The sequence below is a fragment of the Belonocnema kinseyi genome, chromosome 5, assembly GCF_010883055.1.
Source record: "Belonocnema kinseyi isolate 2016_QV_RU_SX_M_011 chromosome 5, B_treatae_v1, whole genome shotgun sequence".
NCBI classification, from domain to species: domain Eukaryota; kingdom Metazoa; phylum Arthropoda; class Insecta; order Hymenoptera; family Cynipidae; genus Belonocnema; species Belonocnema kinseyi.
In genome coordinates, this window is record NC_046661.1 from 72,586,842 (window position 1) to 72,611,633 (window position 24,792).

The 24,792-nt window shown below is 32.3% G+C and overlaps 1 protein-coding gene across 1 annotated transcript in view; it reads right to left on the reverse strand.

Annotated features, from left to right (window-relative positions):
* The window catches only part of LOC117173710, a 267,964-nt gene that overhangs the window by 58,334 nt on the left and 184,838 nt on the right, over window positions 1-24,792 (reverse strand). The window lies entirely within an intron of this gene.

Below are 24,792 nucleotides of genomic sequence, written 5' to 3' on the forward strand. Positions count from 1 at the left end.
GTGTGGCTTAGCTTAGTAGGAAGAAAAGATCAATTTTTAAATACATTTATTCCTACATCCACTCTGTTAATTAAAAACCCATACCGTTAGGTTATAAATAAGCCACTTATAAAAGTACTATTAGATGGAAATTGATATTCTATTAATACACGGAAATAGAAGCTAAAAAACTGGTCAAAAGCAAAGATATGTCAAAAGTGAAGATTTCGTCCGATTCGTATAAAGCCTGGTGAACGCTTGTTCTCGTCTTCACTGATTTTGACTTTGACGTAATAAACTAAAAATTCAAAATTGTTGATCCAATATCGCGCCCAAAATTTCGAAAAGAAAATTAGTTTTCAGTATGAGTTTCAAAATGGACTATGAACTAAGAAAAATGAAAGGACAAATCGTCTTTTCTTGCATTGATATATTTTGACCGGCCACGCTAATCATGAAGGGTGAATTCTTCATATTCTAGGTGTGCGAATGTCGAAATATTTTCAAACATGTAGAAAAGCTCTCGAAAACATACCGCGGAAAATATAATTATATTATGTATATGTTTTGAAAATTGGTTTGGGGGGAGGGGGCATTAAATCTGGTTGATCTCCCGCGTGGGTGTTGCCATGTGGCAGATCACTGCACCGAAAGCACTTTTATGTGAACATTTTAATCCATGTTTTGCGTCACAAAGCCGTGGACAACCGGGATTTTTAAAATATTTTCTAAAATACTGGATTATTCAGTAAACATTCTTTTAGCTTCAGTTGATTGAAAATATCATCATAGGTACACTTTATTTTTGAAACTTTAGTATTCTTTACCCAATGGTTCTTCATCTGCATTGTATATGTTATACATATATGCATAGAATGATTTAAATTGTGGGACTTGTTATCCTTAGGATTTCAGAATTTAAGAAACACAGAATTTGCTCATTTTTAAAATATCCTTACATATGCGACTGTTAAGTGAAATTGATTCGCACTGAGGCTGCTCAACCCGATTCTGAACCTACAATTTTAAGACTTGAAAGTAGTTGCTCGTAGCTCTTGGTTCGACGATGGCAAAGCGAAAGATTGGAATAACACTATGACGACGTTTATATGGTCGTAACGCTACTTTGCGGATCATAAATAACTTTACAATATCCCATCGAAGAGAACGTGATATTGTCCTAGAATCGAATTTCCTGCTCGTGAATCCAGGAGAATTACAATTGCCGAAATGCCAACAAAGCAAAATTAATTTTGTCACCTTACAACTTCATTTCGTTTCATGGAATCAATACACCACTCAATTTAAATAAAAGTTTTAAGACTCATTCTGAATCGCTGGTGAAGCAACTTGAAGCTGAAAGTATAAGTTTAGTGCAGAATAACTGCCGTGATTTTGAAGAACACCGTTAACTGCAATTCGGATGAGTCACCTTAATGCAGTTACCGGCAGGCGAATCAATTAAGGGACTTATTAGCATTGTTTCTAACGATGCTCTTCTGAATAATGAGTTTTACAAGTTATCCAATACTATTATAGTTGCCTATCACTATCGTTTGTTTCAATTCATAGACGGATTTGCAAAAAAGATATATTAACGCTACAGAGCATAAGTTTTGTTTTTTGACATACTATATCTTTCACTGCTACCCATCCGCCGAACACATGTACTTCTCAGCCCCTACAACCGCACCGTCTGCGCGTACCTCCAACCAACATATTCGCAATTCTCGTTATTTTATCCCTCCCCCATTGCCATGCTCACGCCCTGTCGCCTCTGTTTCGCTTTATTTACCCTTCCCGTCATATTTCTAAGGTGACTCCGAAAAGTTGAGCTTAGATTGAGGTAGTTCTATATTATAGGTTACCCTCAGGCATTATTTAATTTTCATCCGCAAGAGCTACTTTTCCTCTCGTGCGGGAGGTAATTAAGTGAAATCATCCAATCATAAACTCTGAATCGTCGAACCGCGAACTGCTTAATTGCCACAGTTTCTCTTCTCTGCTTGCTTTGAAATCGACTATTTTTTGTTTACTCTACCGGTATTGGAAAGTCACAATTTGCATGAAAATGCGAAAAAAATTAATTTTAACAATAATTTAAACTTTTTTTCTCTACTTACTGAAATGGTCACATTCCTTGTCTGCAACGCGGAAGCGAAACTTGTTCTTTCTAACAAGACATAAATGCGCATTCGGAGTCATCTGCACATTCTGTTCAGTCTCTGATTAGAAACACTGGATGCCACGCCCACTATTTTTATCGAACGAGATTTCAAAGTGACTGGTTGGTACTTGTAGCCTTAAACTGATGAAAAATATTTGCATGCACATGCACAAAAAAAGTGCTATTTTTCCTTACGCCAGTCCGGAAAGCTGAATTTATATGGCTATAACTAAATAAAAAAACTGCAGCATAAATTCTTTTTAGAGCAGTTGCTAGATTTATAGATAGCCATAAACTCGATGAATTTGCGGACCGTATACGCTCAGCTATCATTTTGTATTTATAATACTTCATTAGTCGCTTAAGAAATCTAAGAATAAATACGACACTTTAACAAATGTAATCAAATTGAATTGAAAAAATGGCAATATGCCATTTATTGTTTCGTTTTCATTGCTTAATTAATGAAAGCTACCTAAATGCTACCGGACATATTTGCATGCACCCCAAATAAAGATAATTGATGAATGAGGATTTAATTTATTTAAATCCTCATTTAGAACATGATTAACATAAACGTGCACAGTTGTCCAAGTACCATATGGGCCTGTTAAAATTTGAACGTGCCCATATAGCACTTGTACAACTGCCCCTATTAAAAATTCTGATATAATCTGTGAAAGAAACTACGTCGTACATTACTAGAACCCTGATTCGGAAATGTCGCAGGATCCAACATAGTTTCCGATGCAATTTCCTAAGTCGTGACTTAATGGAACATTTTGTGTAAATAGTTTATTTATTATGAAACCGGATGGAGGCTTCTTAACCCCATTGAAATTACATCGACCATATCTTTCATTATCCCAAAAAAATATAATTTAACAAAATTTTCCAACAACAAAGTGCAGCAACTATGTTTCGTTTCGCTAAGATTTCGTCTCTCTATAATCTATATGTGAACATATGTTCTAATAAATGACGATAGATACAACACTCGAAACAAATGTAGCATATTCTTGATGCGTTCAGTTTCTGAAACTATTTGTTAAGACTATTTTGTTCGTCATTTTACATAATATGCATGTGGATCACTTGGTCAATACAAAAATTCTCGAACCTCTAATTGTTTATTTATGGTCGCGCAATTTCTTCTCATAACACAACTAAATTCACGATTCACTATAATTACACGATATTCTCGCTTTCAGTTCAGTGTCGGGGGTTGGCTTCAGATATATATGTTACAGACAAAGAATATAATCCAGGCATTACATATAATCCCTAGGCATTATATATAATACCTGGCCACTTCAGACAAAGTAAATGATCAAAGGCTTATTATATACTTTTCACAGGCATTATATTTAGTTCCTAGGTTTTATGTATAATACTTGGCACGCGAAAGGAAAAGTATATAATCTTGACTTTGGATATAATTATTTGATTAAATTTATTATTAATTTTCTTATTATTTTGTAATTTATTACAACATGGCATAGAGTAATGGCATTTTGATTTTATAACAAGAAATTACTGTGTAGCCAGTGTCTTCAGTGACATCTCTTTTTCCTGAAGAATTTCATGAACTGTAAAAAGATTCGGTTTAAATTTAGCACACTGAGATATGAAAAAAGGATCATTTTATTGCCAAAAAATATTGAATACTATCCACATTTATACTTGCAAAAATTATACTTTCGATTTTTGGCGGTCAAACCCCGCCCCCCCTTCCGAGATTCGTTTGTTTCAGGGAAAAATTAATTCCATATTTTTTTAAAATCATTCAGCATTAACTAGTGCCCTCGGGTTTTTTACATTATTATGGGTCTATTGAGGAAAGATGATCAGTTTACCCTTAGTATTGCGCCGGAAGATTCTCCACAAAATTCAAAATATCAGTTTTATGTCAATAATGTTGAATAATTTGAAGAATAATATTTCGAACCCAAATTAACATATTTTACGATTTATTGGATAAAGAAATTGTTTAAATGAATAAAAATTTCTTAAGCAATTGAAAAGTATCATAAAAATATTTTTATAATTCGTCAATTGTTTCATTAACTCAGGAAAAATTGTTCAAATAATTAATATCCAACTATGTTAAGTTTGAAATATTATTATTAAAATTCATCAACTGTATGATTTATTCCGAAAAATTATTGAATAATTCCTATTTAATTTACCCCTGACTTTCGATGATCAAAATCAACTAGGATAAGAATCGCTGAGACCTAGGAATAAAAATTGGAAATACACAAAGATTTTGATTTTGATATTTGACGAGAGTATTTCAATAACTTATGGATTACAAACTTTTCTGTAAATGGGTGAACTTCTTTCACATAGAAATACACTACAAAGAAACCTGACTGCATCGCGGGCACATTCTTAACACGCGCTTAGCGCTCGACAATGTATTTATCTCGCGCTCCGCGCCCGGTCTTTGTATATTCCCCCCACTTGTGCACAGACTTTTCAAAACTAAAGGTCAAAACATCAATAACAGTAATTCGGTGATTGTGAATTCTCTTTTCTTAAAGCTCTTTGGCTTTAACGAACACATTCTCATCACGCATCTCGTACTTCGCACTCGAGTTTGTCCCTTAAATTGTATATCATTTCCATAAATGTAGGCTATTACAATTTATAACATGCATTGGCATTGAAACATACGTAGTTTCATTGTCTTCTTTAAAAAGATGCACATTCCTAAAAAAAGTTTTGTTTTTAAAAATTTCATTGCAACTTCTGCCGTTTTTTTTAAACGAATTTGCGAATTTCAAATTTTATATTTACGAATTAAAAGTTACACATGCGGTCTAAACTCAGGGACCTAGACTTTGTAAATTGATTTTCTACCGCAACTTAACCAGTTGTTATAATAATCTTGTAGGGCATTCAGAATCCACATTTTCTCTTATGAGAATGTAAAAATCGACTACGAAGAAATACGACTACGAAGAACAATGTGCGTCTAGTTAGGACTTAATCTTGTATTTCAGCCAGGCTTTAGTCAGTTCCTGATTAAGATAGAAAAACCTTAAATTTCTAGTGAGACAGTGGTCAGGCCTTTCGTCAGCATAATCTAGGTTAACTTTTTGAAGATGGCCCGAATCATAATTTCGAACCTGCTTGGAAGTTTCAGCTCCTTATTAGAACCTACTTGGACGCTATTTAAACTTATAGCACCTGATTTAAACTTTCAACTCCTAGAGAATGAAACATTAGAGCCTAATTTCAGAATCTAACACCTCTATGAAGCTACTTTGAATCTTTAGAGCCTTAAATGTTCGAACTTCATGAAAATAAAATATAAATTATTTTTCACTTGGCTTAATTGAACTCATTTGTCATCTCAATGACTCAATGCACACTTAATTAACAAACCTATTTAATTCAAGATTTATTCTAATTGTTATTAATTATTTATATATAAATCAATACTTCTTTTCAATGCTTAATCGTAGAAAAATATTTTCTCTTAACTGAAAATGCTGAAAATTTGTAGGAGAATGATATTCATCATGAAAAGTTACTAAATATTGTCGACTAATAAGTCATTATAAACAATTTTACGAATAATTAATGAACGTCTGTGTATTTAACAGTCATGTAGGTGATTGATAATGACAACAAATTATAAGAATAACATATTTTCTATTGCTAACAACAAGTATTATAAAGGAAAAATAAAATTTAAAGAATATATTGAAATTTATATTTAATAATTTTAATTAAATTTACTGATTGTTATTAAATTTTCATTAGCGCATTACGATTAATTGATTTGCAACATGATTTTACTAAGAAAATCATTTTTTTTCAAGGGACAGTACCACTTTTCAACGGTTTGGTCATTTTTGTTACTAAAAACTAATAATTGATAGTTTTCGAAACATTTCCTCACAGAAATATTACTATTTACGCGTCTGAAACTTGATTCATGAGCAAAAATTATTTCTTTTAGTGAAAAAGTGTTTATTATTTTAATGTTTTTATCATATTTATTAGCGAATAAGAGCAGCCAAATGTATAAAAAGTAATTGACTACCCAAGTGCAAATTGCCGGAGCTGAATACACGGCCCAGTGTTGGTCCAATTTTGGCAGCCAAAGGTCGGCTAAAGATATTGGCGCAATATCGGTATTTTAATCGGCCCGTCCTTGAGCCAGTGCTGGCAGCCTATATTGGCTATTTATATTTGCCGATCCTACAACGATGCTTGGCTTGATATCGATAATTTATTGCGCCAAGTCTGATTTTTAATACAAAGACCCATGTTTCACGACGATCAGCCAAAGCCTGGCCTAGTGGCGGCACATTACTGGACCAAGTGTCACTTTTACCACGGCAAGCCATGTTTGATTTAAATCGGTCCAATGCGATCACGCGAAAAAAAATGATAATCGGTTTAAATAATTTTAAAAAAACATTTTTGTACTGATATTCTTGTTAACAGTTCGTGGATTTTACATTTACATAACTTTGCATAATAATAAATAATTAGAAAAAGATAGCTTCAAATTTGATTCTTTAACTTTTATGAACTGTAGCTTATGACGATGGCTTTTTCACAGAGTTTCAACTTGTCGGTTTAGCGCAGTGGCTAGCACTCCTGACTGATAGGGGACTGATTTAGAGGTAGAAATTTTATTTGTAATATAATATTTAAAATGTAATATATGCATTCAATCTAAACAGGACCAATTAATATCTATATTCAGAATACTCGCAATCAATTAATATTTATTTTTTAAATACCTTTTGTGTCATATCCTTAGACTAAAGCAGTAGTCGCTAAAATTAACCAAAATGTTTAAATGAAATTTCAATTCTTGAAATTATTAATAACATTCAAACGATATGCAGTCGTATAATGATGAATAAATAAAGCAGATGCATCATAAGAAAAATTCAATTACTATTTATCCGTTTTTGAATTAACTCCGGCATCAAGTTTGGTGTTGGTACCCAGTGTTGGGCCGTCAATGGCTGCCAAGTTCAGGCCATACTTATCAATCAGCCATTGGTGCGACAATGGCAGCCGAACTTTGGCAATATTTTTGCCGTCTATGGTCTAATCTTGGGCCGTATGTGACTTCGCACTTAGATACTTATCTCAAATTTTGAGACGACGAGACAATTGGGAATGCGACCAGTACTCTTATTTCTAAACATATTTCCTGATTAATATTAGGTTGAACATTTAACTAAATATTTGTATTTTTTAGTATAATTTGATTAATGATGACGCTGAATGACTTTTTTCAAATCTTTGTTCAATAAAGAGATATTTTTATTCAAATCAGCAAGTTTGATATTGTGTTTATTTAAGTAATAAATAACTCAGAATCAAATGTAAACATGTAGTTTCAAGTTCTTTTAAAGCGTATAACGTAGAATACTTCCAAAAAACAGAAACAATTTATATTGAACTCTTCAAAAATCATTTTAAATACTTAACGACATAATAAATTGAAAAAAGTAATTATTCAATTCATTATTTTTGATTTAAAAAGATTTTGGACTTTGAATTATTGGACAAGTGCTAATGATTTATATCGGAGACATCCTAACGCGTTCCGTTAGCTGAATCGGTTAGGGCGTTAGGCGTTTGGTAAATGCTCAGTGCTTGCTGATATTATTTTATTTTTTTTGATAAATAACAAATCTTATTTTTATTCCTCCATATTGGTGAGAGACCATAGAAAACCTGCTTTGATGCCACAAGTCCTGCAGTAATAACTTGAGCTTTAAAAGAGAATCTAATTTGTCCTTAATACAGACCCCACTTTAACGCTAAACGTCAAAAACGGCTGATTTCCGATAGTTTTAACGTCAAAGTAGGGTCTAAATTACATGGAAATCTCTGTTTATGTAGAACCTACTTTACAGCTTCGAGCGCCTACTACACTGAAAAAAATGGTTAGTTGGGCCGACTATTTATTTTTAAGATATGGTACAGCTGTTTTTTTAGTTGGGACAACAATTTATTTAGTTTCTGGTACCAGCTGAATAGTCAGTGCAACTAATGGAATTGTTGTGCGAACTAATAAAATAACAGTACCATATCCTACTAACTAAATAGTTGGCTCAACTAACCATTTTGTTCAGTGTAAGGTAGGAGTTACGGCTTTAAAGCAGAGCCTAAATTTTGACTTAAATTCGCTGCCGTATGATGCAGAGCCATCTTTAGAAGTTTGTATATACTAAATTATGCTTTAGTGAACAGGCGAATGGCTGCCACAATCATACGTGACAACAAACTTGAATTTATTTTCATCTGAAGCATCTGAGTGTTTAACACTTATAAACACATATTTTTATTTAAAATAACACCAGCTAAATTTGTATTTAATTAAGTGTAAGTATTAGTTTAGTTTAATACTATTTATTCATACATACTGAATGGGTTTTGTGGTTATAATAAAAAAATTCTAAGATATTATTATTATTTATTTATTTATTTACTTTTCCTTGCATTATTATTCAATATATAGTAAATAAAAGTAGCAAAATTTGCTAAATTAAAAGGGTTTAAATTTCTTCAATTTCTTAGTCGCTTTTTTGTATGTAAAAGTATTCAGAAAAATATTATCGCTGCTAAGTACAAAAGGGATTTAATTTAAGAGATAACTTCTACTGTTGTGGATATTCAAAATGGGAGGACAAAAATGGAGTTCAGAAGTATTCAATATGCGTCACGTTACCACTGAATGGATTAAATTTTCCAATACTTTTTAATACAAACCTTCTTACCGGATTTTTTCAAATGTAACAAAGTACTAGTCTGGCCTTCTTTTCTCCTGATCAGCACCTGATCAGGAATAGGGAAAACATTTCTGGGGACCTTAAGATTCCCGATCGAAATTTCTACGTGGGACATTCAGACGTCGAAATTATAATTAAAGAAATTTTTCAAATTTTCTAATTTAGTATGAAATAGAAGTATTGCCGATTTTCTGATAGTGTATTTCTGTACTTTGAATTTCCATAAATGCTTAAAAAATATATAAAGTGTTCAGGTATTTATTAAAACTTAATAATTGATAAAAATTCGGGAAACATACAAAAGAGTTTTTTGACCTTCAGGCACGTAGACCAATTGAAACTAAAGAAAATTTAAAATCTCTGCAAACAAAAAATTTTCAAATACTTTTTTGAGCATGGATAACCAAGCTGTATGTCTATCAATTCTAAATTGTCTATATATTTTTGGGATACCAATATTCACAAAATCCACCTAACGTATTGAGATTATTAAAAAATTTTATTCCATTAATGATTAGTTATTTAAGTTTCTTTTTAGTGGAAATTCTTTTCTAACTGATTTCTTTCCTTGATATTAACCTACTTCACTGTTCTGGTAAATTCAAATTCTAAAATAATCGTCAATAGGACCGTAATATCGGCTTAGTAATGGGACAATAATACATAACGATGCGTAACAATGCACAATAAAGCATATTAATTAGATAATTACGCGTAATAATGATTTATGAGCTGTAAAATACATAGTAAGGCGTAATGTTTAATGCTCTGTACAGGTATTTGATAAGTGGCCACCACCACGGATGAAAGGTACACAGTAAATGGCGTCAAACACCAGTATCAGCACTAGGAAATTTAAATTTGTCACTCTATCTACAAATAATAATAATTATTATTATTATTATAATTATTATAACTATCATATAATTATAATTAAAATTATAATTATAATATAATTAGATAAACTTGCTTAAAACGGGAGAATAATGGACATAAAATCCAGAAATACTTGGAGAAGCAGCAAGAGATCCTGACCGTGTGGATGGTAAAGAAGGTGACCATCTATCCGCTGGTGATGTCCTCCACTGGGAACGTTCATGTGAGGTACGTGCGAATCTTGGAAGAGCTGAGAGCTCGAATTTCTCTGCATCTAAATCAGAAAGCGATATTGTTGGACACGTGCTGCATAATATAACTGCTAAAATCGTCCTTTCTCAGTTGTTGGCATTGGGACTAGCGTTTGTAAGAAAGATGGATCCCTATAAACGGGAACTCCAGTAAGAACGTTAAAGCATGCGCAGCAAGAATATAGAGTTCCGAAACAACTTCTAACCCCAACGAATCTGTTAATCACTTGCCGTGTAGAGACCGTGTTCAATAGCGAAATACTAGCTCGTTTGTACCTGTGGGTGGAAGGTGGGCCAACGTAATAAACGATAATACCTTGTTTTTTGTTGACCAAGAATCGAACTCTTGAGACCGGTGAAAGTAACTAAACGCTAGACAGGACTAGCACCCATAGACTAGCCACAAGCCATAGACCCGGGGTCTATGGTTTAATGTGTCTATTTAATATTTGAATGTACATTTTTACACCCCGATAAACTTAAAAAAACTTAATTGTGCAACAAAATTGCACACGCAGATTAAAAGAAAAATTATGTGCTTCAAAAAACTGTTTTTCAAAAAACAAACACTCAAAAAAATCAATTTGTGAGAAATACTTGCTCAATAAAAGTAAGAATTAGTCCTAGATCGTCGTCAAATACTTCAATATCTAGGTATTAAGTGTTAGTATCCATTTTTATTCACGTGAACACCAAATATTGTGTCAAATTGGGCCGATGTAATATTTTCACATGGAAAATAAACTCCGACGAACGATAAAACTTGGAAGTTCACGTTTTACCTATATGTGACGCAAAGTATAAACGTACTTGTACAAGTGGAAGAAATTGGCGTTAGCGAATCCGCTTCAGGACGTCTCTATTCAACAAAGGAAAAAGTTTCGACTGATCGCCCCGGGTAAGAAGGAAATCCGGAAGACCAGGTCTCGTTACTTTCGATTCTCGACGTATCGTGCGCGACCAACATAGAGTTGAGTGGATAAAGAAAAAGGAAGACAAATCGCAAGAGACGACAAATTCGTGCAGGGAGTCACAAATCTTTCGATCAAAACGAATAATAGAGTGTGAAGATACAATACATTGATTGTCAGAAATTATATTGTTATGTGTATTTGTGCTGTACAGACTTCTAAAAAAAAAATAAACACAATGTCTGAGATGTGACTTGGTAACGTAAGACGTAATATAGATCTTACTATCTAAAGAAATTTCTTGAAGAACAAACGCAAATGCTTGTAAGAAATCTGAAATTCCTCAGAAAAATAAATCATTTTCCAAATAACGAGAACCTTAAAGAGTGGCGAAATGTACTACAGAGCAATCTTCAATTAGGTCTGAGAAACAGGAAAGTTTTCCACAAAACAAATAGACATATACGAATATAATTTTCCCTTTTGCTTTTCTCATGCGGTTAATGGTTTAAAGGAGTGACTGAATTCGTACTCGAAAATCTATTTCCAAATACGGAATACTGTAAAAGTTCACTGAAAGAAATGAATTGCTGATACAGGTATATTTCAGGTTATTTCAGGAATCTGTATGGCTGGAATAGACATACCGATGGCTGATCTAACGCGCAATATGATGGTACCAGCAATTCATTTTTTCAGTGTTGAATGCAAAAAAGGACCGCGAGTACCTATCAATAACTTTACTTGAAAGAAAGACACTACGGTTTTTGAAAACTTCACGGTCTCAATGTTATCTTCCCATTTGACAAAGAAACATTGTGGATCTATGTAAAAACGGGAACAATACTCGATACGAAATAGAAAAGCTTGAACTGAAAGAAGAAAAAATACTATCACTCGGGACAAATCTTTCCACCAAAAGTTAAAGTTTAAAAACTTTAAATGAAAAAACTGAGCATTGTATTCAAAAGTAAAATGTATGTGACTGTAATTGAGATCATATCTGAATAAAGTTAGATTGTTCTAAACAAAAAATAGATAGAAAGAAGCATTACGCTCATGAAATAATTGCTTTAACATCCCGATATGAAAATATGTACAAATTTCTTTCTTATTAATTTATTGAAAGGACCGCCAATTATGATCATGTCAAGAAGAAACTTTATAGTTTTTATTCAATATAATTCAAACAGCCGCAGTTAGTAAGAACACATGAAATATAGAATCTGCGCGGCCCAAAAGGCTAAGCCTACCCGAAACTTGCATTAAAAAACTTCCAGAAATTTGCATACATTTATGGTATTTTATAGTAACCCGAGTTGAAATTTAGACCCTACTTTGAAGTTGCAGCTACTTATTAGAATACTTTTTGACGCTATTTAAACGTATAGCCCCTGCTTTACTTTGACGCTGTAACATTTCTATGAAGCTACTTTGAATCTTTAGAGCCTACTTTTTCATAATTCAAGACCCTATTTTGACGCCGTTTAACCTCTCTTTCAATACTGGCCCTACATTGAATCTTTTGAACCTACAATGTTCGAACTTCATGAAAATAAATTAAAAATTATTTTTTACTTAGGTTAATTGAACTCATCGGTCATCTTAATGACTATGCGTGCGTGCGATCTCGGGTTCGTCTCTTAGTGTTTGCGGATTTTTTAGTGCACGCTTTAGCGTCATAGTCAAAAAATTCTATTAATAATAAATCTAAAAAATGGTTGAGAATATTCTTTGATTTTTATATCACTGTTATTATTTTATATTTCTGATAAATAACAAATCTTATTTTTATTCATCCATATTAGTGTGAGAATATAGAGAACCTGCTTTGATACCACAAGTCCCAGAGTAGTATATTGAGCTTTAAAAGAGGGTCTAATTTGTCCTTAATACCGTGGGGTCTAAATAACATTGAAATCGCAGCTTATTTATAACCTACTTTACAGCTTCCAGCGCCTACTAAGGTAGGAGTTACGACTTTAAAGTAGGGCCTAAATTTCGACTCGGGAAGTTACCATTAATGACCAATCAAGTTACCATAAATTATTCATCGAATTCTTGCATCAGACTTTGAAAAGGGGTAGGGGTGTGCCCAATATTATTTATTTTACTAGTCTCAGGGGTGCTTTCTCGCCTCACGAGACATTGTAAAGTACAGGAATGAGAACAAGATTATTTCTGACATGGTTGCCTTTTTGCCCCTACACGAAACACCGGAAAGGGGTAGAGGTTTGAACAACATTATTCCTCCGTCCAGTCACAATGATAGCTTCCATCCCCCGACACGTTAGAAAGGAGTAGGGGTTCTACCCCGCGCCGAGGGCACGCGGGTAGCTTTCGCGCTTCGCGCTCGTTGTCATGTGATTAAAGTGTAGACTTAGCCAAATTTTTTAAATATCATATATATTATCACTTAAATCAAGAAATTTTATTTAAACTTCTGAGAAAATACATCCGTAAATTGTAACAGAAATTTTTTTCGATTTTTTTTTAAAGAAGTTTTTGAAAGCACCTACGACTTTGACGACTACATTTTCATTACGAACTTCGAGCTCGATAATTTGTGTGAAGTTCAAAAACTTTATGAAAATAATTTGTAAATCTTATTCAAATCTATCTCAAACAACGTTTTAAACTTATGAATCTATTATAAACAAAAATAGCATATTTTTGAAAATGATTTAAATTTTTTAACTTTTGTCTAATTAAGCAATTTCATACGAATAGTTTCGAGATACATATATCTTATATCTAATAAAAATTTGGGTTGATATTTCTTAACAGATACAAAAAATTTCTTTTCCTTTTTTTTGAAAATTTTCAAAATGTTAAAAAGCATATAACTTTTCAAATTTTCATCCAATTTAAAAATGTGATAAGAATAATTTACAAGTCTTTTTGTCGTGTACCAGAATGTTTAGAAAAAAATTTTAAACTCATAAAAAAATGTCTAATTTTGAAAAAGCTCTAACGTTTTGAATTTTTTTCAAATCGAAAAACTTAACGGATGTAGTTTCTTAATATATTTGATCTCTATTAAAGAAATGAAATGAAACTTCCTAATATATCAGACAAATATTTTTTTCTAATTTTATAAACATTTTCAAAATTTTAAAGGTATATATATTTACTAATTTTTATCGAAATTGAATATTTTATTTTGATAATTTTCAAGTCTTCTACCCATCTATAAGAAATTCGGACAAAAATTACTAAAAATAAAAAAAAATATCAATAATGAAACTGCCCTAAATCTTTAAATTTTGGTTGTAAATATCTGCTCAAGGACCTAAACCTTAATTTTGGGAACCTTGAAAAATGAAACATAGGCTGACGCGATTTGAACAATCCTTCAAAAGTGAGCGTGCCTACAACTTGCAAGTAACCATAGATAAAGGCAAAAACCGACAAAATGTTAGGATTTTCGGGCTCTGTGTGTGCCGAAACATAAAGATCCGTTAAAAACCAGAGATCGAAAATTTGGACGATTACATTACACTCTTCTAAATGAGAATGTAAAAGGTTATTAAAATATGCATTGGCTTAACCCTTTGCGGGATGGTGGGAATACCGTATTCCCACCTTTTTTCAAGTCATTTTTTGCGATTTCAGAGTAGTTTTTATTGGATTTTACACAGGTTTTTTTTTTAATTTCATACTCGCAAGATGATAGAAAATTGAAATTTTTGTGCGAATTGTCTAAATTTTTAAATTAATTTGTTAATACTTGTAAACAAAGATGAAAAAAAGTCTTTTTTGTTGACAAAATTCATTATTGAAAAAACTTTGCATTATATCCCTATGAAAATGGGTACTTTAGGGTTTTTGGGGTCGCTGAATACGAATCTGGACTCAGATTTTGCAAATTTAAAATGGCGGATCCAATATGGCTGCCGAAACTGAGAATATTTTTGAATTTTTTTCTGAAAATTGGTGTACAGGGGTTTACGGGGACGCAAATAACGAATCTGAAATCAGACTTTGAAAATCCAAAATGACTGATCCAATATGGCGGTCAGAATAATAGGGTTTTCTGGATTTTTTTAAAAATTAGTGTACAAGTATTTTTGGAGTCACTGATTGCGAATCTGAATTTAGATTTTTAAAATTCAGAAAATTGGTACTAATCCATGTTTTAGGTGAGTAGGTGTACATTTTTTCGAACCTTAATATCTAAATATTTGTCATTTTGAATATAGATTCAAGATCAGCGACCCCCTGCCTGTGCCAACTTGCAAAAAAAAATTCAGAAATATTTTTAATTTTGGTCCGCCATTTTGAATTTTCAAAATCTAAGTTCATATTCGTTATCAGAGATACGGAAAACCCCTGGACTCCAATTTTAAAAAAAATCCAAATTTTTCACGCCATATTGTATCTGCCATTTTGAATTTTCAAAATCTGAGTTCGGATTCGTGATTAGCGACTGCAAAAAACCCCTGTGTACCAATTCTGAAAAAAAATCCAAAAATGTTCCAAATTTAAGTCGCCATATTGGATCTACCATTATAAATTTTCTAAATCTGCGTCCAGATTCGTGATCAGTGATCCCAAAAAACCCTCTATACCAATTTTCAGAAAAAAAATATGCCATAATATTTTATGGCATGTTAAGGGTTAAACAAGAAATATTGCTATGACTAGTCACAGGAGAGCTTGCCCGTCTGATGTAGAAATTTGATTAAAATTATTACTGTGAACAATCACAAGGGTGCCTTTCCGCACCGCGTAACACTGGAACGTGGTAGGTGTCTGACTAGAATTATTTCTGTGACCCATCACAGAAGTACACGAGACGTTTGTACGGGGTAGGGGTGCGACCAGCATTATATCTGTGAGCAGTCAAAGAAGCGCCTTCCGGTTCCCACAACACCTAGGAAATGGGTAAGTGTTTGATAAACATCAATTCTGTGAACAGTCACAGGGGTTCCTTTCCGCTCCCACAAATCCTTAATCGTTAATCGTTCATTAATTCGCGGTTAACAAACCGAATAAAAATAATTCGTCTTGGGTAATTCTTCATCCAAGACATATTTAAGATATAGTCAAGACGTTTCTCTAGGTCTCGCCCCTCGCCACAAGTGAAACTTTATTTTTGGTCTTGAGTCGAAACTTTTCGTCTTTAAGCCGAACTTACGGACACTGACAACAAAAGGCTCTACAGACCTCCGACGGTCATCATTAATCCGCTTTAAATTTTACAGAATGTTTATATTATTTATCTTCATGTTATTTATTTGCAATAATTATGTTCTTTGGATAGTCAATTTAAAAATGTTATCCACTTTTTCCATTACCAACAGTTTAATAGATACTTGTAGAAAATCATTATTATAATCTTTTTGTGGAAAATGATATATGATAGTAGTTTTTAATATTGGCAGATTGCGAAATAGGAATGATCAAATCATTTATTACAAAATTAAAAGTTCATCCGGTCGTAAAATTTTAATTCTAAGCAAGTGTCAAATTTTTGGCCCCAGCCTAGCTGCCTGATTCCTGAAAATTGCAAACCCTACCGGTAGATTCCATAGTTCTTAGAGGTCAAAATATAATAGGAAATAAAATTTAAAAAGGAAAACTTTTGTAATTTTGACAAGTAATTTTAAGACAAGTCCACCTCGAGTGGACGTAAGATTTACAATAAAACTTCTCGTCTCAAGACAAGTCCCAAGACCCCCACTTATCTTCAAAACCCGTCGTGAAGATTAGTTATAAACTCAAAACTAATGTTTACGACTACTAAGTCTCGCCTTTGGCTGCCAGCGAGACATAGCTGTCTTGGATACGAACTCAAGACGAAATATTTTTACTCCGGATGCGCGGCAAAAATTTGAGTTCCAAAGGATCGCGATTGAATGAGGCGAAAGTATAAGTTACAGAGACGAAAATAAATAGATGTGAAATTAAAATTTTTAAAGTTTTGCTAGCAAAAAATGTCTAATGAGTATAATTTCGAATTATTGTAAACATTTTAAAATCCATTAATTTTTACGTCCCTACACATAAGTTTGTCAAGATCCACACATGATAAAAGTTAAAATTTTTGTCTATATTTGTGCAAAAAATTTCACTATATATCTATTTTCTCATCTTGGTCTCTCAAACATCGTCTTTATGAATTACAGAATTTGAAACTTGTATTTTTGCCGCTTACAACATATATTTATAAGTTTGATTTAAGTTTAAGTTCGTTTAAGTTGATGATGCTGGTTTTCTAGATTTAGAATTAGGGCAGCATTAATTGCAAAAGTCAGTGCGAAGGTACCATTATTTGTTTGAAGTGCTTAATAACTTATTATTAGGAAATGCAGTTATTAAGATGTATTCGCTTTTTTTAAAAAAGCATTTCTATGTGAATTTAGTCATAGAAAACAATTTAAAATCAAGTCACTTCAGAACTTAGGATGAAGCCTTATAATTCTAGAGTCACAAAAGTGAGGACGAAATGAGGCAGATTCAATGACATATCTGGGATGAATTGCTCTAAAATTGAATCTTTGATTCTATTGAAGCAAGCAAAGTAAGAAGGGATTGAAATCTGACGTAGACTGAAATGGACCATCGTGTTTATAGAGTTTATAAACTGGACCCATCACCGGTGTAAACATAAAAATGAGCCAAAAATGTTCGAATGGCCATAAAGTCTTGGATGTATGCCAGGAAATAAAGAAGAAAAGAATGAAAGCGAACATATCGGTTAATCTTTCAGCTTCCTCGACAACCCGTGCTCGAATTTCGAAGCGATTAAATTAAAGATATCGACAGTTCGAAGATATGGTTTATAACTACACCAGTTACACATAAATCAGTCTTCTTTTCAGTAAGGATGTATTTCAGTCAACTTTTATGATTCATATTACTTTCATACAAAAAAATATACTACTAGTCCACACCATAAATAGTCTTTTATGCATTATACCTTTAAAATTTGAAATCTTTTTATTATGTTCTGTATGTACTAATAACAACATAAAGAGCTAAGTGATAAAGGATTAAACGTTTATAATTAGACCCTTGCAGAAATGTTGTGATCATTTTTTATCTGGGTGAAAATTGCCTATACAAATTCGCTATGGATCGGAATATAGCACGGTGGTTGGGAAGCAAAGAAAAGTCTGCTTGAAACACATAAGAAAAATGAATTTAGCATATTTTTTCTGGTACCTAGGGGTGCTCAAAAACCATTGAGACATAATCTGAACAGATCCTGTTCGCGAGAAAATCACTTTTTTGTTCAGTCAAAAGCAATAATAATCGGTTTTTTTGATAATATCTCCTCAGGTATATATGTTATCACAAAAGTTAATATTATATGATTTGTAGAGAATTAAATTAACTTTCGAACCAGAACTACCTTTAATTGTGAAATTTTTGTCTCCACATTTATTAATTAATCTAGAACATTTTCAATTTCTGTCCAATTGACAAAGTTCATTAAAATGATTTGTAAATCTTGTTAAAATATATTTTAAACATATTTTTGAAAATGAGCTAGGAACACTTTTTGACGCAGACCTGTTTTGAATTAATTGTGGAATTAATATTTTTCATAGGATTGATTTGTAGCAAATTTCATTGGTTGCTAACCTAGATACGAAATCGATGTGTCAAATTAATTCAAAGATCAATTTAAAACAGGTCCCCGTGAAAAGGTACTCTAATTATGTTTGGCTTTTTACAACATTTTGTATTTTCTCCAAAATTATCACTATACAAGTACAACGCGTTTTTCTCGTCTCCTACCATTATGGCGCCTCACCTTACTGCGCTTGCGTAAGCGTCGCGTAGTTGACGCAGAATTCAAAATATGCATTAAAAACAATTCTAGTAATTCAAATTAATAATTATCATAAGATGGACAAGAATGTATATAACTTCTATTTATTAAAATTTTGTTTATGAAATATAAGTTAGTTTTTAGAATTTAATGAAAATAAACTGTTACTTACAAAATACATGTGTTATACATTTATTTATGAACACAAACTTAGCAAGTTTAAAACGAAATATTGTTTATTATATGCATAATAGTAACCGCTTCAAACATTTTATAACTTCGAAAGTAAACTTAGCTTTCTTGACATTTTATTTATACACACATACACACACACACACACACACAAACATCGTTTTAAGAATACACGGGTGAAATTAATTTGTAAATTACTATTAGTACTTGCCAGCCTTTACACCTGTGTATTGTTATACACTAATTACATATATTCTGAGGAAAATTTTTTTATTAAACTTTTGGTTATACTTTAATATTACAAAGAATATTGGAATATAAATAAAATCTTAAGTAGAAATTGCACCTCCAACAATGTATTCTAAGTCTATAATTGATTCACTTCAATTACTGTATAACTGATTAACTTCAGTTGCGGCATTTTTACTGTTAAAATTAGTAAACTTCTGAAAATAACTGATTCATCAATTAAAATTAGGTGTGCTGAATGAATAAGTAAAATTTCTACAAATTCAAATTTAGAAAGAAAGGATGTATCTTATCACTAAAATACTTCAATATAATTTGTAGAAAATTTAATTACCTTTAAAATAAACCTTATGACTATTTTCATTGACTTACTTCACTAATATGCGCTCTATCTCGATAACCAAAGAGTATTTTTAAAAGCAGCGGGACTCTTGCATAAGGTAATTTAATTCTCTAAAATTTATTTTCAACTTTTGCGATAAAATACATCTCTGCAAAGATATTCTCAAAAAAACCGATAATTGATAATTTTGACTGAACAAAAAAGTGATTTTCTCGCGATCAAGATCTGTTCAGATTTTGTTTCAAAGATTTTTGAGCACTCCTAGTTACCACAAAAAGCATTCACATCCACTTTTTCAATAGTGGAACGGGTCATAAAATATTGTTGGTGGACGAGAGTAGGGTGTGACTGAATGTCGCTCAAACCCGGACGTTCGCGACCCCCCACTTCTTGAGAAATATTATATAACCCGTTCTGGGATGCGGCGGTCTAATACACTGTCAACATTTTTTTTCAGAATTTTATGAAACTTGTAATGGGAGTAACGGGCACGTAAAATTCCAAGATTAATAAATTTTTGTTATATTAATTACAATTTTATTACAGATAAGTTGTTTATGCATTAAAATTTCAATTAACCGAAAACAATATATTACTCTTGGAATTTTACGATACCGTTACTGAAAATAGATGCGTTGTATATCTGGTCAAGAAGGGTCTCTTGTTAGTTCCTACTTACTCGTTCGTCATTTTGCTACTGAATCTATCAATGTTCACTTCGATGTTCACGATGCCAAGTACATATGATTTCCTGATGCGCAAGTCACTACTCCGACTTATGCGAATACGGCGGCGTCTTTCCGAATGGTCCTGAAGGGATCCGAGTCATACCGAGTATTTTCTCACTTTTTACACTCTCATTCATGAGAGTGTAATATAATCATCTGAATTTTCGATATGTGGGTTTTAAACACATACGTCTGTATGCCTGTGTTTGCGTATAGTTACCTCAATGTTGTAATTAACAAATTTAGAGCATTTTCAAAATTTGAATTTTTCTTTTGATATAAAAAATTTTTATCAAAGTTTCCTATAGACGGGTAGATTGCCTTGCAAATTGTCCCATGAAATTTTTTATTTCCATAAAAATTAGAAAAATTATGTAATATGAAAATTTTAAGAAAAAAAAATATTTTACTGATAGACCAGAAATTTTATTTAAATTTTTTACTAGAAAAAATACTTGCACATTATCCTCATGCCATTTATTTTCGATAAAAATTAAAAGAAATATATGCTCTGCAATATTTAAAAAAACGAATTATAGAGCGGGAAGTACGAGTTTCGTAATGAGAATGTAATCTCCAAAGTCGTAGGTGGTTTGAGAACCTTTTAACATAATAAATTTAAAAAACGTCAGTTCCAATTTATGTCTGTGTTTCCTCAGAAGTTTAAATCACAGTTTTCGATTCAAGTTATAATATTCATGATACTTGAAAAAATGTAAGTAAATTGTACCCGTTAAACATACGAAAACGAGCGCGAGAGCGTACCCACAGGCTCCATTTCGGTCAAACTTGGCGCGAAGCGCAGCGCGCAATGAAAATGTGCCCACACAGCGGGCATATTTTTTCTTTCTCATTGAACCAAATTTAAGCTACTAGAATATTTGCACAATATTTTTGTCTGTATATACGGACATTATATTTTTTTATATCTTTATAGTAAACAGATGCCCCAAAAGACGTTTTTTCCTAAAAAGTTAATTCTTCTTCTTCTATGAACTATTGATAAACGTAGGGTAAGAATACTTTTGCATTATATTTCGTTTAAAATAATAAATTTGGCATGACCGTTGAGAAAACTCAAGTGCATTAAAGAGAATTTGAGTCGATTTTAGCAAATTTAATGACAAAACTCAAATAAACTCTCAGAATCAAAATTAGTAGTTTTCTACTAACGCACAGTTACGACGTTCTTTACCAATTGTTTTAGTGAAAATGTTTACTAATATGTATTAGCAATCTACTAACTAATTCTTTTAAAAATCGAGACAAGGGAAAAACTACAATTCCTAGACGAAAATGTATCACTCCAGAAAAAAAACCGAAAATGACGTAATGGAGACTAAGGGAACCATTAAATATATTCAGAGTCGAAGTGAGATATACGCGTAAATGTATTTTTCGAAAAATTAAAAAGAAAAGAGTTAATTTTTTTTAAATAACGATGCACACTGTAATAGCCTATGTAGTTACAGGTTTTCGTCTGTCTGTATTTATGATTACAGTTCTTTTATTTAATATGCCTGGAAATCGGACAAAAGCTGGAAAAATGATTTTTTAAATTAAAATTTAAATTAGCGGTGTTTTATTTAAAATTGTATAAAATGTGAAAGAGGAAGTTTACACGATCGTAAATATATCGCTATCTCAAATTTCATGAAAAATGTAGATAACGGCTTTCTTTACGGTACCCATGCTCTGTTTAAAAAATGGAAACAAATTTGTGCAACGTGGCCCCTCATGTAGCGACCCGCGTGGCAAAATCAGACCAATTAGTCCAATTAGCCCAATTAGCTTGTTATACCCGTTTTAGTTTAAAAAACAGGATGTCTCAAATTCTCTCGACTTGTCACTTTTTATTTGTAATTCTTAGGTTATATGGTATTTGTCATTTTAGGTTATATGGTACAAAAGTTATGCAATGAAGGGGGAAAGGGGTCGAATGGTTATGGGATTAAAACATTATAAGGTTTAATATATTTGGTATAACGGGCTAATTGGGATTGGATGACAAGATTTTTTAAGTTTATGTCCAAAAACTGTTATATCTAAAACTAAGGATGCCACTTATTAATATTATAACATAAAACAATTTGAGTATACAATGAATCAATAAATGCTATTACTAATTATTAACAAAGTAATACTTTTTTCATTTTAAAAAAATGTGAATGTGACTTTGTGTTGACATTTTTTCTACTAAATTTCCTCATGTTCTTAAAGTCAATATTGTTTTAAAAAAATGTGATAATAAAATTTGTATATTTGGAACTCTGTGTATGACTTATTGCATCCTCATCAATTTATTTCATGAATAGGTAAAATTCCCGAACAACATGAATCTACTTTAATGTGAATAATTCGAGACCTTCTCAATTTATGTTCTAAATTAATTTTTAATATTTTGAAACTTCATATTCCCTATATTGCTTAGATAATAAATTTTTGTTTACGAGAACTGAATTGATTGATTGTTATTTTTATATGATTTATTTGTACCTGTAGACGCCTGTGTTTCTGTATAAATACTATCCTTATGAAAAATATCAAGTTTCTGATTTTCAGATAATATCATTCAGAGTTTTCTTTAATTTCCTGTAAATATTTTCTTCTAATAGTTTTCCTCTGGACAGACGTAATTACAGGTTTCATGGACCGAAATTTGTTTGTTATTTGCGGGCGTCCACATGAAAAGGGATCTTATGACCTGTTCTAGTTTAGAAGGTATTCGCGTTTTTCTAAATCTTGGTCAAAAAGATTATTTTCAAGTTTCAATTAGGGATAGCATGAACCCAGGAAACACGTTTAGTAACTGTTCTAGATCAAAAAAGGAACTGCGTTCTATAACAGTTGTTACAAGATGGTGACAGAACTTTTCTCGAACTACGTGACAGCACTGCTCATTAATAGTTGCTATGCAATTGTTCTAGAATAAACTAATCATAGACGCTCTATGATATTTGTTTCAACTATATTATAGAACTGTGCCGTAACAGTGTTATATCGAAGTTCTAGAACCCCGTTAGAAGTGTGTACTAGAAAGAATTAAGAACAAAGATTAGTTCGCTAACACTGTGGTCGAGTTGACCCTTGCGAATATCCCTAATGTGGATGTCTCGGGCGTAAAACGTTTATTAGTCGGGACTGCGTACACGCTATCCCGGATCAAAATACATCCATGAGGATATTAAAATTTCCGCTACGCAGGGTATTCCTGCAGGTTATCCCTGGAATAACCCAAGAAATAAATAGCGTCAAATCGAATTTCCCGGGATATCCTATTGCTTTGAGGGTTATATAAAACTGTTCCATATTTGATAAATAACAGTTTGAGACAACGCAGCGTATAAAAATTCTATAATTGTTCTAGAAATGTTACAGATCGGTTGTCACAACGTTCAAGATCTGTCACAGAATTATTACATAATAATGTTAACCGAGTTCATAAATTGTTCTAGAAATGTTACAGATCATATGAACAGAGTGCTAGAACTGTTGCAGAATTGTTCTAGCTTATGGGGGAGGTCATAGTTGCTCGTATGTTCGCAACCCATTACTAACCTGTTCTAGGGCACGTTCTTTTGCGTTCTTGAACAGTAACAGATCTTTTCTGTAACGATGTTTGCTGGGAAGACCTATACTTAATCTACTGTCGTTTATTGGCTCTCTAATCTAAAAAGTGGTTTTTCCAATATCCAAATCAAAAAATGCCCCGTCCACTCCTCTTTAAACGTAGAAGCTGCGTTTTAGAATTAGAATTTTTTTAATTTAACAGGCTATGAGATATAATTAAATATCAATTATTAATATCTTTCTAAATAATGTATTGTTGCAATCTGCTTTCAAAAATTATATTAAATTTATAACTTGTGCCTCCCTTATTTAATTATAATTTTAAGGCGAAAATAAAAGTCGATTTATCATTTCCCTAAAATGGATGATAAACAGGATTTTTCAAAAATAGGACAATTAACCTTAAAAAATATTTTTATAAAAATTAACGGGTTTTAAAGATATTGTAAGTAAAGTTATTTTTTCACGATCCTGGTACACTTTGCACGCATGAATTGGGGAGCTGTTAATGCAGATTTTACGAAAAACTTTGTTCAGGATCCTGAAGTTGAAACGTTCCCACACTTTTTCCAATCCATAATATTTGCGGATCCAAAAAAGTCTTGTTGTCCGGGAGCTCGCAACAATTCTATGGGCGTCATTTTAGTACACACAAAAATTTCAGATTCTTTTGTTTTCATAGTCAACAGTTCGAAACTCGTTGACTGGCTAGCAGCTGTTGGTACATTTTGCAACAATTTATCGTTAAACTGGTCAAAAATTTGAGTGACAAGACGTCATTTTAGTGCTCTTGAAACCCATTTTAAATGATTGTTTGAATGCTAAGAACTAACCAAAAAGGGGGAGGGTCGGTAAGGCCGGTTTTTGGCCTAATTTATTTTTGGACCAAAAAATCTGAAAAAATCATGGTAGTAACTTATAGGTATCCCGAGTCGATTGGACGCTAAACGGACTACCCTCCACCCCC